Consider the following 17,940-nt stretch of genomic DNA (forward strand, 5'->3'; position numbering starts at 1 on the left):
CTCCTCATTTGTTGTAAACTTTGTCAGTCAGATGACCCAGTGAGTGTACCTGGCATAAATGTGTCTCAACTTCAGCCTGGGCAGTATGTTGCCTGTGTTTATGACAACTACTACTACTACTACTATTTAGCATTTCTATAGCGCTACAAGGCATACGAAGCGCTGCAAACATATGGTGGATTGGCAATGTCTGTGACACATCATTGAAGAACATGATGCCTTGGTCACTTTATGCATCCATGCGGGCCTGCACGATCATTTCATTAGCCTAGCAGAAGAGATTCTTGTTGGATTTCTGAACAGCATATTCTAGCAGTTCTTCCAGTACCAGCAACTACAGCACTTGGACGACAGTATACATTTCCAGAAACAGCAGTGAAACTTATCAGTGAAAAATTCTTGTCACTTCAGCACTGAGGTTTTACTTGGGAACCATTAAGACACCCCCATTAGGCTTGAGAAACTAGGCAAAGACAACCAAATGAGGCTTGGGAACCTTAAGTAAGATGCCCACCTCAGGCTTGGGAACCTGTGCCAAGTGGCTCTACTTGCCTGGCTATCGGGCGTGACCTCTTGGCGATGAGGTTGCCATTCCTATTGAATTGGTAGTGGCGTAGCCACCATAGACCAACACATGCTTAAAGCAACTGAGTGACTTATACAGCAATTAGAAACATCGATGGGCCCTATATCCGTTTCATCTATCGTTCAACAATACTGGCCAAAAACACTTTTTTTGCAATCCTTATTTGGAGAGACTCCAAATTGAAAACTACATATTCTGATAGAAGGAAATCTGCTCTTTCTAATGGTGCTAAAATAAAGAATATTGAAGCTGTCCCACTGGAGATCAAGGGCATCAAAGAAAGCCCAAAATGGGCAAAAATAATTTTTATATTAACTTTGAACGCTTATAATTTTTCAACCACTTGAAGGAAAGTACTGCAAATTGGAATGCCTCATTACAGCTGTGCATTTAGTATACCTACCAAAAATCAACCTGAAAGGCCAACTAGTTTAGAAAGTACAGCAGCCTCAAATATCGCTGTAAATTGATTTTTGCCATTTTTTTTGGCAAAGTTTGAGCCTAAACCATTCAAAAAGTAAGAGGACTAGGAACATGGGGTTTTGTCAGTTCATTAAGCCCTAAATTTAGTGCAGGTTCTCCAAATATCCCCCTTGTACTACTAAAACTTCCAGTTTTACAGCTTCTGGAAGTTGGCCCAAAATGTCATTTTGCTCAGGAGACATTTTGCAACCCTTTACTTGAGGTCCCCTAGAACCTCCAATTTTTAGTCTTTTGAACTAAAATTTTGCACAGCTTAGTTTTTTTATCATAAAGAAACTATGTACCAAATTTCATCAAAATCTGAGATGGTGAGGTGGGGACCCCTGGTCCACTTGACATGGAATGACTCTTAAGGTCTATTAAGAGTTTATAAACTCCGCTCTGTAGCCATTCAGGCCCGGTGCTTTGCAAAGTGCACTACTCCCTACCACCCTGTGTATTTCTTCAGGGTCTACAGGCTTCTGTAGAGTTGTCGTCTGCATCTCGAAAGTTTTCCAGCCTTTTGGCTTCCATGTTAACTCTAATTTTAACAGGACCTTACATGAGGAACCATTAGCAACATCTATGCTGGCGGCAGGGATAACCATTCTACTGAAACCAGGGAAGGATCCAAAACTGTGTAACTCCTATAGGCCGACTTCCCTCCTTAACCTAGATGTCAAGTTATTGGCTAGTATTCTGGCCACTAGACTAAATGCTTTCATTGGAGATATTGTAAGAGAGGATCAAAGCGGATTTATCCCTGGGAGGACCAGGGTGACAATGTAAGGTGCCTGCTATATTTGAACTGGTATGTGCAGAAATGGAAGATGCCCATGATTCTTTTAGCTATCGACACTGAGAAGGCGTTTGATAGAGTGGAGTAGGCCTTCATGCTGGATGTCCTTCATAGTATGAGATTTGGGCCTAATTTCTGTGCTTGGGTATCAACTCTATACTCTAGGATTAGGGTTAATCTGGGGTATTTGAGCTCCTTTCCTCTGGCCAGGGAAAAGCACCAGGGATGCCAATTATCTCTACTGCTTTATGCACTTTCAGTAGAATCCCTGATGGCTATTATCAGACTGAATTCTATTAAATGGGCTTTGGGTTGGGAAAGAGGAATTTAAGATTTCCTTGTTCGCGGAGGATATTTTACTGACAGTGGTGAAAATAAGTGGATCCGAAACACTCACTTCCTTATATTATCTATGTTGACTGAGTATAGGAGCTTTTCAGGTTTCACAACAAATATAACTAAATCCAAAATACTTAGCATTAATCTATATTCTGATAGGGTGCATTACTTGAGGGATGCTTTTCCTTCTGTTGGGCTAAGGGACACATTAAGCATTTGGGTGTTAAGATTAGTCTCGATTATGAAAGCCTATACCAGCCAATCTCAACCTAGTCCTCGGGGCACACCTAGTCCCATCAGGTTTTCAGGATAGCTACATTAAATATTCATAAGTTAGATCTGCATGCACTGCCTCAACTGCATGCAAATCTATCTCAGGCATATTCACTGTGGATATCCTGAAAACCCAATGGGATTAGGTGTGCCCAGAGGACTGGGTTAGGAAAGGCTGGCCTGTACAAACTGAGTAAACTGTTTCAAAACCTCTCATTACATATCAACCACTGGCATGGGTTGTCACACACACATGGAGCATATTGCTGTCAGTAAAATGATGGTGTTACCCCATTTCTGGTATCTATGTCAGACCCTTAAGAATATAAAAAAACAGCCATACTGGGTCAATGGTCTATCTAGACCCGTATCCTGCTTCCAACAGTAGCCGATCAAGGTCACAAGTACCTGGCAGAATCACAAACAGTAGCAAGATTTCAAGCTACCGATCCCAGGGCAAGCAGTGGCTTCTCCATGTCTACCTCAATAGCAGACTATGGACTTTTCAAACCTTTTTTAAATCCAGATATGCTAACCGCTGTAACCACATCCTCTGGCAATGAGTTCCAGAGCTTAATGATTCATTGAATGAAAAAATATTTTCTCCTACTCATTTTAAAAGTATTGCCTTCCCATCCTCATACACAAGAACAGGGGCGGGCCCAGGAGGAGAAAGACGCGCCATCGCGAAGGCAGGCATCAGCTGATTCAGCGTTCTTCTTGCCCGTGCAGCGCCTTCGGACAGAGGAGAGAGGCGCTGCACGGGCCCGGTAAGAGGAAGGGGGGCCCGATGGAGGAGGGGAATGGCGGCGACGACCCAAAAGGGCACGGACGGAGGATGTCGGGAGGCGGAGCACAGGTGACAGTATGAGGAAGGGAGGGGGGCAGGGGCTTCTAGAAGTTTGCTTTTTCGGGGTGGGGGGAGCGGCGGAAAGTGGGGAGCAGCGGGGGGGGGGGGGCAAGGCCGTCTGTACAGGACGCTCCTGATGAGCGCCCTTGCCCCCCCCGACCCTTTTTTTTTATTTTTGTTTTTATTTGGGAGCCATGTGCTTGCGATTTGACTGTGTTGTGACTGTTTGTGGCATGCGCAGAGCAGCTAACATAACGCTTGGCTGCTCTGCGCATGATTTGGGGGCCGATTAACGATGTGTATTGTGATTCTTTGATACATTGTACGTTTCACTACCGATCTCAGCATGTGTGACTTTTTTTTTGGTGCATTTTTCGTTATTTTAAAATCGTTAGGGACTTTAACGATTTAGATTTTTTTACGTTTGGTTGCATCTGCCTCTATATCCCTTCTGGTGAGTAAGACTGGTTGTGCCCCAACCCGGTCAAACACAACCTAGTAGAAATGCAGAATAGGATTAGAGCCCTTGAGAGAAGGAAAACCCAAAGTGGTATCCCAAAGAGGAGAGAAGATTCCAGAGCCCTAAGATAAAATCCTATAGGGATGAAAGCCAGAGAAAAAAGGGGTGTGGCAAAGATCAAACACCATTACTCAGCTTGCAAGTCAATAATGATCCTCTAAAAAGGAGAAGGCAGGGAGCAGCCCTCAGCCCTGGGGCTCCTAGAATGAAGTTCACAGTCCAAGGGAGGAAAACGAAGTCAAGCTAACTGGAGAATAAAGCCAGAGGAGCTCAGAAGAGAAAGGTTGCAGGAGCTGAACCTCTGTTGGCATGTGTGGACAGGACAAAGGAATGGGTACCTGATGTTTGTTTTTCCAATGAACATTATAGAAGATAAAAGCCAGTGGATGGCAGTGGAAGCAAACTGCCAAAAAGCTAATTAGAAAAAGATATTGTTTGGACTTTAAGTTTGTGTTAGCATTAAGCTGCGGGGGTGGGGAGGGAGAAAGCCTTGTGCTTGAGATAACCACCTAAGTGAACAAAGAGGGGCTGTGCTCCTGATGAAGGAAAGTGCTCTGTTGTTGTGGACTGTTTGAGAAGTTATCCAGTGCCTGATAATGTGACAAAAAAAAAACATTGGCCAAATGTTGCCCTGAAATTGAAGGCCGCATATTATTTGCATTAGTTTTGAGCTTGAATACATTTACTGCTGTGGAAAAGCAATGTGGAAGTTTGTTTAGTACTCAAACGTAATACTCTGAAAGCAAAATCCAAAAGGTGGACTGGAGGAAAACTATTGCTACTAACTACTAATCGTTTCTATAGCGCTACTAGATGATGTACATAGCACTGTACACATTATATGCAGGTATTTTCTCTGTCCCTAGAGGGCTCACAAGGGAAAATTAGGTTCTTACCTTGGTAATTTTCTTTCCTTTAGTCACAGCAGATGAATCCATTAACTGATGGGTTGTATCCGCCTACCAGCAGGTAGAGATAGAGAACACTGAAGAACCACAGTGACCCTTGGATGGCTAGCCCCATCTGCCTTTAGTATTTGAAATTTCCAAAGCAGAGTGAATAAGAAAGGTAGCATAACAAACTTTCCTCACAGCGAACAAACCGGAGCAATAACCACACAAAGGAGGGACGAACACAACCTCTTGCAATAGAACAGCATGTAGAAGCTCTGAGAGTTGCTCTTCAACTCCTCCTGATGAGATACAATATCTGCATGAAAGATCTGAACAAAACAAAGTCAGACAGGAAGGGATCATGGATTCATCTACTGTGACTAAAGGAAAAAAAATTACCAAGGTAAGAACCTAATTTTCCCTTCCTTGTCATCAGCAGCAGATGAATCCATTAACTGATGGGATGTACAAAAACACTCCCTACGTAGGGTGGGAACAGGCCACGCCGCACGCAAGCACCAGCGCTCCAAACTGCATGTCTTGCTTCGCTGCAACATCCAGCCAGTAATGCCGCACAAACGAGAGCTGAGAAGCCCAAGCAGCCGCATGACAGATCTCTGCACGGTCCATCCAGTCTGCCCAACAAGACAACTCATGTGTGCTACTTTTTCTGTATACCTTACTTTGATTTGTACCTGTGCTCTTCAGGGCACAGACCGTATAAAGTCTGCCCAGCACTAACCCCCCCCCAACCACCGGCTCCGGCACAGACTGCACAAGTCTGCCCAGCACTATCCCCGCCCCCAACCACCGGCTCCGGCACAGACCGTACAAGTCTGTCCAGCACTATCCCCGCCCCCCAACCACCAGCCCCGCCCCCACCACCGGCTCCGGCACAGACCGCACAAGTCTGCCCAGCACTATCCCTGCCTCCCACCACCGGCTCTGGCACAGACCGTATAAGTCTGCACAGCACTATCCCCACCTCCCAACTTCCAGCCCCGCCTCCCACCACCAGCTCTGCTATCCAATCTCGGTTAAGCTCCTGAGGATCCATTCCTTCTGAACAGGATTCCTTTATGTTTATCCCACGCATGTTTGAATTCCGTTACCGTTTTCATCTACACCACCTCCGCGGAGGGCATTCCAAGCATCCACCACTCTCTCCGTGAAGAAATACTTCCTGACATTTTTCTTGAGTCTGCTACCCTTCAATCTCATTTCATGTCCTCTCGTTCTACCACCTTCGTATCTCCGGAAAAGGTTTGTTTGCGGATTAATACCTTTCAAATATTTGAACGTCTGTATCATATCACCCCTGTTTCTCCTGTCCTCCAGGGTATACATGTTCAGGTCAGCAAGTCTCTCCTCGTACGTCTTGTAATGCAAATCCCATACCATTCTCGTAGCTTTTCTTTACACCGCTTCGATTCTTTTTACAGCCTTAGCAAGATACGGCCTACCAAACTGAACACAATACTCCAGATGGGGCCTCACCAACGACTTATACAGGGGCATCAACACTCCCTTTCTTCTGCTGGTCACACCTCTCTCTATACAGCCCAACAACCTTCTAGATACAGCCACGCCTTGTCACACTGTTTCGTCGCCTTCAAATTCCTCAGATACTATCTCTTGAAGAGAAAGGACACCCATTCAGCCCATGAAGAGGAAATCGCTCTCGTGGAATGGTCTTAAATGAGTCAGGCGGAGACCGTCCTGACAGCAGATACGCAGCAAAATGACTTCCCTGAGCCAACAGGCAATAGTGGCCTTAGATGCCGGGCACCGGCGTCGAAGACCTGTCATCAATACAAAAAGGTGATCAGAAGTCCTGAAGTCATCTGGCATCTTTAGATACTGCAACAGCGCCCTGCGGACATCCAAAGATGCAATTGCCCAAAGGAATCAGAAAGTCTCTCTAGAAAAGGAAGGAAGAAAATGGGCTGGTTCAGGTGAAACGCTGAAACCACTTTAGGCAGGAAGGAAGGTATTGTACCTACCGTTACTCCGGACTCCGAGAATTGTAGAAAGGGTCTCGACAGGACAGCACCTGAAGCTCAGATACGCATCTAGCCAATGTCATGGCCACCAAAAGACTGTCTTGACAATCACATCATCTTCTCCGAAGCTCGCTTTAGCGGCTCCAAGGCGGAACGCTGGAGAGCCTTCAACATCAGCCCACAGGTTCCAGGCTGGACAAGGCAACCGCACCAGGAGGACGGAGCAGAAGCGCCCCTCTGAGAAAACGGGCAATGTCCGGATGAGCAGCAAGGGACAAGCCAGAGACTTTCCCTCGGAAGCATGCCAAACGCTGCCACTTGCACCAGAAGTGAATTGTAAGCCAGGCCTTTTTGTAACCCATCCTGCAAAAGGTCCAGGACCAGCGAGACCGTAGCCCATGTGGGTGTGACCTCTTTCGGGACACACCACTCCTCAAACTTACGCCATATCCGAGTATATGCTGTGGAAGTAGAACGCTTGCGGGCCTGCCAGAGAGTGGAGATGACTTTGTAGAGTAGCCCTTATCTCTCAATTGCGCCCTCTCAAGAGCCAGGCCGCAAGACCAAATCGGAAGGGATCCGCCATGGTCACTGGGCCTTGAACTAACAGGTTCGGCACCTGAAGCAAAGGAAGAGGAGTCTCCACCAGCATTCGACTGAGATCCGCATACCACGGACGCCTTGGCTAATCTGGAGAGATGAAAATCACCAATCCTCAGTGAAGCCGAATCCGCAGGAGCACTGGCCCTTGAGGGAACACATACAGGAGGTCCGAGGGCCAGGGTTGAGCTAGAGCATCCAACTCCTCCGAGTGAGGATCTCTCCATCTGCTGAAAAAGCGAGGGACTTTGGCGTTTGCACTTGATGCCATTAGATCCATTCCGGGAGTCCCCCATTTGGCACAAATCTGAAGAAAAACTTCTTCTGCTAGTTCCCATTCCACCGGGTTGATTTGATGCCTGCTGAGAAAATCGGCTTGCACGTTGCTGTGACCTGCTATGTGAGCTGCTGACAGACGCTGCAGGTGGAGCTTGACCCAGTGGCAAATCTGAGTGGCCTCCGCGGCCAGGGTCCTGCACTGAGTGCCGCCCTGACGATTTATGTATGCCACCGCCATCGTATTGTCTGACAGAACCCGGACAGCAAGGCTCTTCAGAGTCTTGTGGAAAGGCCATAAGAGCCTGGAATATTGCTCTCAGTTCCAAGCGATTGATGGACCACCCCGCTTCCACGGGTGTCCACAGACCCTGAGCAAAGCTGCCCTGCACCCCAGCCTAAAAGGCTGGCATCCGTTATCACCAGGCACCAAGAAGAAAGCGCGAGCGGCATTCCTTGTCACAGCATCCTGTCAGAGAGCCACCAATCCGTACCGTGCAGGGCCGCGGGAGCCACGTTAGTCTGCGTTGATATTCCTGGGAAATCGGAGACCATTGATTAGAGTAGTGGCCTCATATGCGCTCTCGCCATGAAACCACTTCTAAGGTGGCCGTCATCGGGCCCAGCAGCTGGACACAAATCCCAAGCTTGAGGGCGAGGCATCTGCAGGAGCAGACGGACCTGATTCTGAAGATTGCACCACTGTGTTCGGGGAGAAAGACAACCCCGAGGGCCGTGGTCAAACGGACCTCCAAATACTCGAGAGACTGAGAAGGGGTCAGGTGACTTTTGGTATATTGACCACCCAGCCTAGCGCCTGCAGGACTGTAACCACTCTGGCTGTGGCAAGACGACTCTCGGTTGCCGAATCCGCTCTGATGAGCCAGTCGTCGAGATAAGGGTGAACTCTGATACCCTCTCACCTGAGATAGGCAGCTACCACCACCATTACCTCGGAAAAGGTACGGGGAGCTGTGGCCAGGCCGAAGGCAAGGCCGGAAACTGGAAATGCTGGCCCAACACCGCAAACCGGAGGAACCGCTGGTGCAGGGGCCAAATAGGAATGTGCAAGTAAGCTTTCTTGAGGTTGCACTCTTAGGGCCCCGTTAACTTTTCGTAAGTCGAGGATCGGTCTGAAAGACCCGCCTTTTTGCGGCACCACAAAATAAATGGAATAGCGGCCGCAGCTGCATTTGGCGGGAGGCACCAGGATCACCGCTCCGAGGTGCAGCAAGATTGCAAGGTCTCCTCTACCGCGACTGTTTGACGGCCAGTGCTGCATCGGGACTCCACAAACACGTCTCTCACCGGGGCACCGAATTCCAATCGGTAACCTTCTCTGATCAGTTCCAGGACCCACTGATCCAAAGTAATCTTGGTCCACTCCTCGAGAAAGAGGGAAAGACGTCCTCCTACTGCAGGAATTGAGGAGTAGACCGGCGTCCCATCATTGTGGAGGACGCCTCTGAACTCCTGGCCGTGAATCGGCCGCTGCGGAGCATTTGTCCGAGCGAAAGGAGTTCCTCTACTGAAAACGGGCACATTGAGAAAACCCAGCAGAGCGCTCCGGGCGATACCTGCGAGCTTCACGGAAGCGAGGTCTGGAAGAGGAGGGAAAACACAGGACCCTTGGAAAAAGGCCTCGGCCTATCCTCAGGTAACCGCTGGGGCCTAGAGTCCACTAGGTCTTTAACAATCTTCTCCAATTCCTCTCCAAATAATAGGAGGCCCCGAAAGAGTAACCTCACCAGCCTTTGCTTAGAGGCCATGTCAGCCGCCCAATGCCACAGCAAAGGAGGCGGCGGGGCAGAAACCGCCACAGACATCAGCTTTGCCGAAGCTCTGACCAGATCATAAAGGGCGTCAGCCAAAAATGACATGGCCGACTCCATCCACGGGGCAACCTCAGAGAGGGACCCCCCCCCCCCCACCATCCGAGGGCTGATCCACTGCCTGTTGTAACCAGGAAAGACAGGCCCGGGCTGCATAGGAACTGCAAATAGACGCCCTTAAGGCAAGGCCCACAATGTCAAAGGACCGCTTCATTGTGGATTCTAGCCGCCGGTCCTGCATGTCTTCAAAGCGACCCCTCCTTCTACTGGGAGAGAGGTCTTTTTAGTCACCGCCGTGACCATCGCGTCCACTTTAGGCATCCCGATAGGGCCAAGTGATCCTCACTGAGAGGGTAAAGCTGACCCATAGCCCTGGCCACTTTCAAAGGCCCATCAGGGTCAGACTATTGAGCTGAAATAAGCTCCTGGATGGAGTCATGCACAGGAAAGGCCTGAGTAGGCTTCTTAGTACTCACCATCCTAAGATTAACAGAGGCGGCATCGCCCTTGGCAGGATCATCAATCGAGAGGGCCTGCAAGACGTCTGCAATGAGAGCTGACAGCTTGTCGCGGTGGAAAATCCGAACCGCATTGGGATCATCCGAATCCAGTGGCAAACAGGCACCCTCCTCTGGATCATCCATCCATGAGGGCCTGTCAGACCCCTCAGACTCCCCACAGCCTGACCACAGGGGGGAGGGGGGGAGGGAGATGTGCCACTCTCAGACGGGGAATTTACCTGTCTACGTTAGCGTCCTTCCAAGGCTCGATGAAAAACCAAACATCTGTAGCCATCCCTGGGCCATCAACACCCGGAGGGAATCCAGAATGCAACGCTAGTGTCAGACACCTGTGACAGAGTTCTTTTCAGCATTAAGGCCTTATGCATCAGTTAGCACAAACTCAGGGGGGGAAAAAAACCTCACACTGACCCTCCATCCCCGAATAGGAGATACGGAGGTTGGAACTCCTCTAGCAGCCTCGAAACGAGGCGTTGCCCCTGCACTCCAACACCGCGGGGGTCGTGTCATGCGGCGCTTCCAAAATGGCGCCCGCTGCCAGCTCCATCGAGAGGGAAGAATCCACCGCTTGCCATGCTCATACTAGCTCGAGAGTCTAAGGCGCACATACTGCAAAGCCCTGCTGCTGACCTGCGTTTACCACAGCGGGAGCAGCGCTTAACTCCTTAGCAGCCATCACCCGACTGGACGGAAATATAGCAATAAAATGGCAGCTTCGTGCCAAAACTTACCCTGCTAGCAACGCTGTCCACGGGAACCTCCCCGGAGGAGCTGGGCACCACTCACCTCAGAAGACCGAGTCAACGAGCTCGGTCACGCTGCACTGTACCAGAATCTCTGGAAAAAGCCTCAGAATAGCCACGCTGTATAACTGCACACTTTTTTTTTTTTTTTTTTTTAACACTGTGAGGAAAGTTGGAGGCAGGCAGCAACGAGGGACCTCCGGGAGGAGGGGGAATGGGTAAGGCAGGGAAAGGGCGAACCTATATGCCTTTAAAGTGGGCACCACCAGCCACAACACCCCTGCTCAACTGGCAAAGAACAGGAGCCACCCAGGCAGAAATCCAGGAGCTGATCAAGCTAAGTCCACACCTGCTGGGAGATAAATATGGAAGGCAGATGTGGCTAGCCATTCAAGGGTCACTGTAGTTCTTCAGTGTTCTCTATCTCCACCTGCTGGTAGGCGGATACAACCCATCAGTTAATGGATTCATCTGCTGCTGATGACAAGGAATCTAAGTTTTTGTACCTGGGGCAATGGAGGATTAAGTGACTTGACGAAGATCACAAGGAGCTGCAGTGAGAATCAAACCCAGGTTGCCAGGATCAAAGCCCGCTGCACTAACCATTAGGCCACTCCTCAAGTGGACTGAACCAGAACCCCAAGCTCATGATCAGTACCCCCATAACACCCTTATATATGACTTACTGGAGAGGCCGGGAGTCTATAAACCTAATTTACTCTCCATTAGGAAAGGGATTTGAGGATCTCGTTTACTGGTCAGGAATGGACCACTGTCTATCTATATCTGCCAATTTAGTGGAAACTGGGATAAAATCCTTATATAGGGGATAAGTGTCTCAATCTCAAATTGCTCATTTCTCTCCAGGGCAAGGAAATTGTATTGGCAGAGATGTGGGCAGGTGAGCACTTACAAGCACATTTGGTGAGAATGTGCTCTGAAACATTGTAGGAAGCTTGTGCAAAGATTTTACCGATATATTTGATCTCCCAATACTGGTTGGCCCATCTCCCTCCACACCAGAAATTTCACCAAATACCAGACCCAAGTCTCAGCCTGCTCATCTGATAATGCTGCTGGATGTCCCACTGCCATCTGTTATAAAATTACCCTGGGTGTATCAAGTATTGTTTCTCACAACATTAGTTTGATCAGGCACACAAGTGTGGTAACATCATCCAATAGCACCAAGACACAAAAGCTCTGTCAAAGTTCTGAGAATGAATGTAGCAATCTCTTCAGTCCATCAATTAAGGATAAGGGTACAAAAAGGAATGCAACCCTTGATGAAGTGGTAGGAGATTGTTTGCCTGATCAATCCTGCTATCTATGCAAACAAATGCTGTGAATTCCTGTAGAGCACTTCTCTGCTTTCAAGAAAGATTCCGGAGGAAGAAAATCCAGATCTGAATAGTCATCTAAGGCACTTTGAGAAACCTCTGAGTACAATAAGGAGAATAGAAAATGGCAACCTATGGTGCAGAATCTGAGGCAGACAGGAGAAACGTTTTCCTTGAGATAAACCAGTGTGTCTGCAGAATCAACACCAAGATCTTTCATTAGATGGTGTTGCACCAGATTTTACTGGAGCCCTTATGAACATAATTATTTTTTGTACAATTTTATTTTGTATTAATCTCAGAAAATATACAGTCACATTAACATATAGAACATTAATTACTGGGGGTGTGGGAATAGGATAAAACATTACTTAAATAAACCAATTTAATGTCACTTATCTTTGTTGAAATAAGGTTGGGCAGTGAGTCACTTATTTTTTCTAGACTGTGTGTTATGAAATTTTGGCACTTGCTGTCTTGTTCGTGTCAGATTTCAACAAAACTTATTAAAAAAAAAAAAAAAAAACACAGAATATGAATAGGACAGCATAACTAATGTAGCTGTCTGGCTTACATTGTTACAAAACAGTTGATAACACCCTCATCGTCCCCGTCTCATCTGCCCACAACCTCGGTGTCATCTTCGACTCCTCCCTCTCCTTCTCTGCACAGATCCAGCAGAAAGCCAAGACCTGTCGCTTCTTCCTCTATAACATTAGCAAAATCCGCCCTTTCCTCTCTGAGCACACCACCCGAACTCTCATCCACTCTCTCATTACCTCTCGCCTTGACTACTGCAACCTACTCCTCATTGGTCTCCCACTTAGCCACCTATCCCCCCTTCAGTCTGTTCAAAACTCTGCTGCACGTCTTATCTTCCGCCTGAACCGATACACTCATATCACCCCTCTCCTCAAGTCACTTCATTGGCTTCCGATCAGGTACCGCATTCAATTCAAGCTTCTACTACTAACCTACAAATGTACTCGATCTGCAGCCCCTCCTTACCTATCAACCCTCATCTCCCCTTACGTTCCTACCCGTAACCTCCGCTCTCAAGACAAATCCCTCCTTTCAGTACCCTTCTCCACCACCGCCAACTCCAGGCTCCGCCCTTTCTGCCTCGCCTCACCCCACGCGTGGAACAAACTCCCCGAGCCCATACGTCAGGCCCCCTCCCTGCCCATCTTCAAATCTTTGCTTAAAGCCCACCTCTTCAATGTCGCCTTCGGCACCTAACCTCTACACCTCTACCCAGGAAATCTAGACTGCCCAACTTGACATTTCGTTCTTTAGATTGTAAGCTCATTTGAGCAGGGACCGTCCTTCTTTATTTTGTACAGCGCTGCGTAACCCTAGTAGCGCTCTAGAAATGTTAAGTAGTAGTAGTAGTAAAACAAACAAGACCATGGCTAGGTCCCCAGAAGCGGTATATCAAAGAATACATAAGCCCCAAGAAGGTCCATTCCACCACTATATTTATTTATTTTTATTTATTAGGATTTACTATCTTTTAGAAGGAATTCACTCTTTATTTTGGATGACATCCCCCACTTGTGTGCCCAACTTAAATCTGATTGTTGCGCAAAAAGTATTGATAGGATATAGAACCATAAACAGATTAAACTCCAGAACTAATGATGAAATAGACAGTATATAAGTATGAAAAAAATGGAGAAATTAGATCTTACCTGCTAATTTGCTTTCCTTTAGTCCCTCCGGACCGGACCAGGATTGGACTGATGGGTTGTGCTCGCCTACCAGCAGGTGGAGACTGAGAAAAAACTCTGCCTCTAGAGAGCCAATAGGAGCCCTGGCCATGTGACCTTAGCCTCAGTATTTGAATAACAAAGCAGGAAAGAAAGAAAGACCTTCTGTGCCGTATGGAATCCTAGCAGCCACAAAGCACTCGGCAATGCCAAGTATCAGAGCTCACCAGCAACTCTCACCAGAGAAGTGGTATGGCCCGATATGTATTACAGCTCACCAGCAACTCTCACTAGAGAAGTGGTTATGGCTCACTTGTACTATAGCTCACCAGCAACTCTCACCAGAGAAGCGATATGGCTCACATGTAATATAGCTCACCAGGCAACTCTCACCAGAGAAGCGATATGGCTCACATGTAATATAGCTCACCAGCAACTCTCACCGAGAAGCGATATGGCTCACAATGTAATATAGCTCACCAGCAACTCTCCCCAGAGAAGTGGTATGGCTCACATATAATATAGCTCACCCGCAACTCTCACCAGAGAAGTGGTATGGCTCACTTGTCTTATAGCTCACCAGCAACTCTCACCAGAGAAGTGGTATGGCCCACTTAAGATTTTATATATATTCCATCAACTGAGCTTACCAGCAACTCTCACCAGAAAAGTGGTAAATCATATTTAAGGTTTTATAGATATTCCATCAACTGAGCTTACCAGCAACTCTCACCAGAAAAGTGGTAATCATATTTAAGGTTTTATAGATATTCCAGCAACTGAGCTCAGCCACAACTCTCACCAGAGAAGTGGTATGGCGTATTTAAGGTTTTTATAGATAGATTCCAGCAATTGAGCTCACCAGCAACCACCAGAGAAGTGGTATAGACCACGTAAAGTTCTGTATATATATAGTATTGTTCCACAATCGTAAAGGAATGAATACACTTCCTACTGAATACACTTCCTACTTAATAAAAGAAGCTAAAGAGTAGAGAGAACATGGGAGGGGCCTGGTCCGGTCCGGAGGGACTAAAGGAAAGCAAATTAGCAGGTAAGATCTAATTTCTCCTTCCTTAGCGTCCCTCCGGACCGGACCAGGATTGGACTGATGGGAAGTACCAAAGCAGTAATCTGAAGGGAGGGACCTTATGAAAACTGCAGAGAAATGTTCATGCTGCATAGGCCACCTGGCGACAACTAACATGTAGTGTGTCCCAATGAGCAAAATAAAATGAAACTAGGACTAAGTTGCCAACTTACCAATGTGCACCGAGAGCACCAAAAATCGCCATAGTAAGAATAGAGCCCGCTTCTGAAGTTGTGGAATATGTTGTAATACGCTGTGGAACTGCCCTCTCAGCGAGAAGAGAAATAGACATTCTCATTTCCTTGATCCTTCGCGATATAGCGGGTTAGAAACAATGAAAAACTTTTACGCCTACTGGCTAGAAGGACAAAACCAATAAGAAAAAACCGATTGGGAAAGGTGAAAACTTTAAACTACAGCAGACCGAAAAGAAGTTACCAACCGTAGAAGTATTCCACACATAGATCTACTTGCTGCAATGGCTACTGGGAAACACTGCTTGAAGAGGAAAACTTTATAGAAAAAGTTATGGCTACTAGAAAACAGAACTTTAAGAGTCTGTTCACCTAGTTCACCTAGCTGGTGGACGAAGCGGGAGGTACAGGTGCAGGACTCCTTTAAGAAACCGCTTTGACAGTGGATGCTGCATAAGCGTGCGGTTGTCAACAGTATCATGCATCACTGATAGAGCTGCCAAATGAACTCTAATGGATGAGTAAGACAGACAAGATTTCGCAAGATGCAGAAGATATTCCAAAACATGCAAAATGGATACTGTTTGTGGAATGAAGTGGCGAGAGGAGTACCACAGAGTGAACCGTCGCCACTTTGATTCATAGGACTTTAATGTAGATTTCTGTCTGGAAGCAATTAAAACTTGAAGTACTTCCTGCGAAAATATCAAAGATGTTGCAGACCCAGTAACCACGCCATAAGTTTGAGTGACTGGGGGTCCGGATGTAGAAGGGTGCCTTGGTTCTGCGTAAACACCTAGTGAGATGATGGAAGAAACGCATAAAGAAGGCTGAAAAACCCCTGCTGGACGTTGGCATCTGTCCCTGTCTCCGTCAAGACTGTTGCTGAACGGAAGAAGCAAGAAATGTTCGCGAGCCTGATGGCAAAAAGAGATAGCCCTGAAGTGTCGCAGTGAGGAAGTAAGGCTGAAAAAATGAGAGTCCATTCACCTAAATGCAGGGTGACACAACTAAGAAAAAATGAGTACAAACTCAAGAGTATACTCTTAACTCCTCCTTGGCGGATGACATAACCCATTGCCATGGCAAGGACCAACATAGCTCTCTCCGCCTTGTTTGTCAGTAGGGAAAACAAAATTCACCCGAAGGTAAAACGAATTGCTGAGGTCCCCCAGAAAAAAAAAAAAAATATATACAAAAAAGCTTCTGCCAAAAAGTGTACTGCACGAAGCATCCCAATGACAGAACTAAGGTTCTTGAGATAACTAGATGACACTTAAATAGCGCGATTGATGACCCTGAGATTCGCAATAGGATGAAGGAAAATTCCTTCTTGGGTATTAGAAAGTAAAATTGCATTCTGCAGAATAGAGCGAGGAAATGGCCGAAGGCCCAAGGTCACCAAGAAAAATATAAACTGGGATGATTGCAGAGGAGACAAAAGACTGTGCGCCAACCTGACTAAACAAAGAGAAATCAGAGATATCTGATGAGAGATCAAATGAGAGATCAAATGAGAGGCCTGGCTACAATCACCACCCAACCTAGAGACTGTAAGAAATGCAACACCCGGTGCGTGACCTGAGAACTCTGCTGATAAGACTTTCTCCAATTAGGCAGTCGTCTAGGTAAGAATGAAATGACCCTAAGAGCGCAATGAACATCCTCTTAGATCTATAAAAGAACGGAAGAGAGAGTACTGCTGAAAATGACCGGTTAATGCATAAGCAAAAAACTAGCCATTCTCTGGATCCTGAGGAGAAGAGGAAGGGTGACCAAGGACACCAGTTAAATAGGGCTACAAACTCCAACCCTATCTCTATGGCGTTCCATAGTTGGGTAAGTTCTGAATATAGAAAGTTCTGAATATAGGAGTCCACCAGCTATGGTAGTACGCTCCGGACAGAAAAAAAAAATTGTCCCAGAATGAACGTCTGATTCACCGGCCTGTAATTTCTTGGATCTCCCTAATCCACATACCACTAATCCACGTACCACGGTCATGCGTCCTCCCTCACTGAGATGTAGATTGTAAGCTCCTTTGAGCAGGGAACGTCATTCTTTGTTAATTTGTACAGCGCTGCGTAACCCTAGTAGCGCTCTAGAAATGTTTAGTAGTACCAGACTCACACCCAATAGATATGAATGTTGAGCTTGTTTCAGGTTAAAACACCGAACCTAGGCCCAGGGTCCCCGGTGTTCCTAGTGGTGAACAGCCATGGCAAATATTGTATGCGTTAGTTTGCAGAATTACTGCAAAGCCTTGCTTTTGGAGCAGAGATTTCTGTTCGATACTCTCGTGAGAGGTTTTTTTTTTTTTTTTTTTTTCTTTAATGCTGTTCTGGCTGTAGAAAGGTGGACATTTGAGCTTCCCCAGAATGGCAAAACTTATGTACCTATGCCCATTAGATATGAATGCTGGACTTAATGGACTTTAGGCCTTACCCAGCATAACCATACTTATGTACCTATGGTATAAATACACAGGAAGTGAGTGAATCCCCTTCCAATTGAAAGAACACTCTGGAGTGAAGGCGCATAGAATGAAAATGAAAAAGGACAAACTTGGAAATTACCTGTAACGAAAAAAGTGAAGTTGTGCCACAGCCACTTGGTGAAGGCGGTGTAGACAAGACTGTATCTGAATTCAAGAAAGCTTGATATAACATCAGGTCTCTAAGGAAGAGGAAGAGATAGCAGATGGTATGTATAGGCATACTGGACCAAACCAGGATGTTTATAATCTGCCAATGCTGAACTGATAGAGTAGAGACAAACACGAGTAGATGGTTTGAGGACCGTCCACTATCTTTAAGTGAAAGGATGACTTTATTCTCTAAGTGACCATATGTCCTGTAAAAACCAGAAGAAAGCTAAAATGAAATATGAGAGGCTTCAAGGCAGTTGGAA

The sequence above is a fragment of the Microcaecilia unicolor genome, chromosome 6 (assembly GCF_901765095.1).
Source record: "Microcaecilia unicolor chromosome 6, aMicUni1.1, whole genome shotgun sequence".
Taxonomy (NCBI): Eukaryota; Metazoa; Chordata; class Amphibia; order Gymnophiona; family Siphonopidae; genus Microcaecilia; species Microcaecilia unicolor.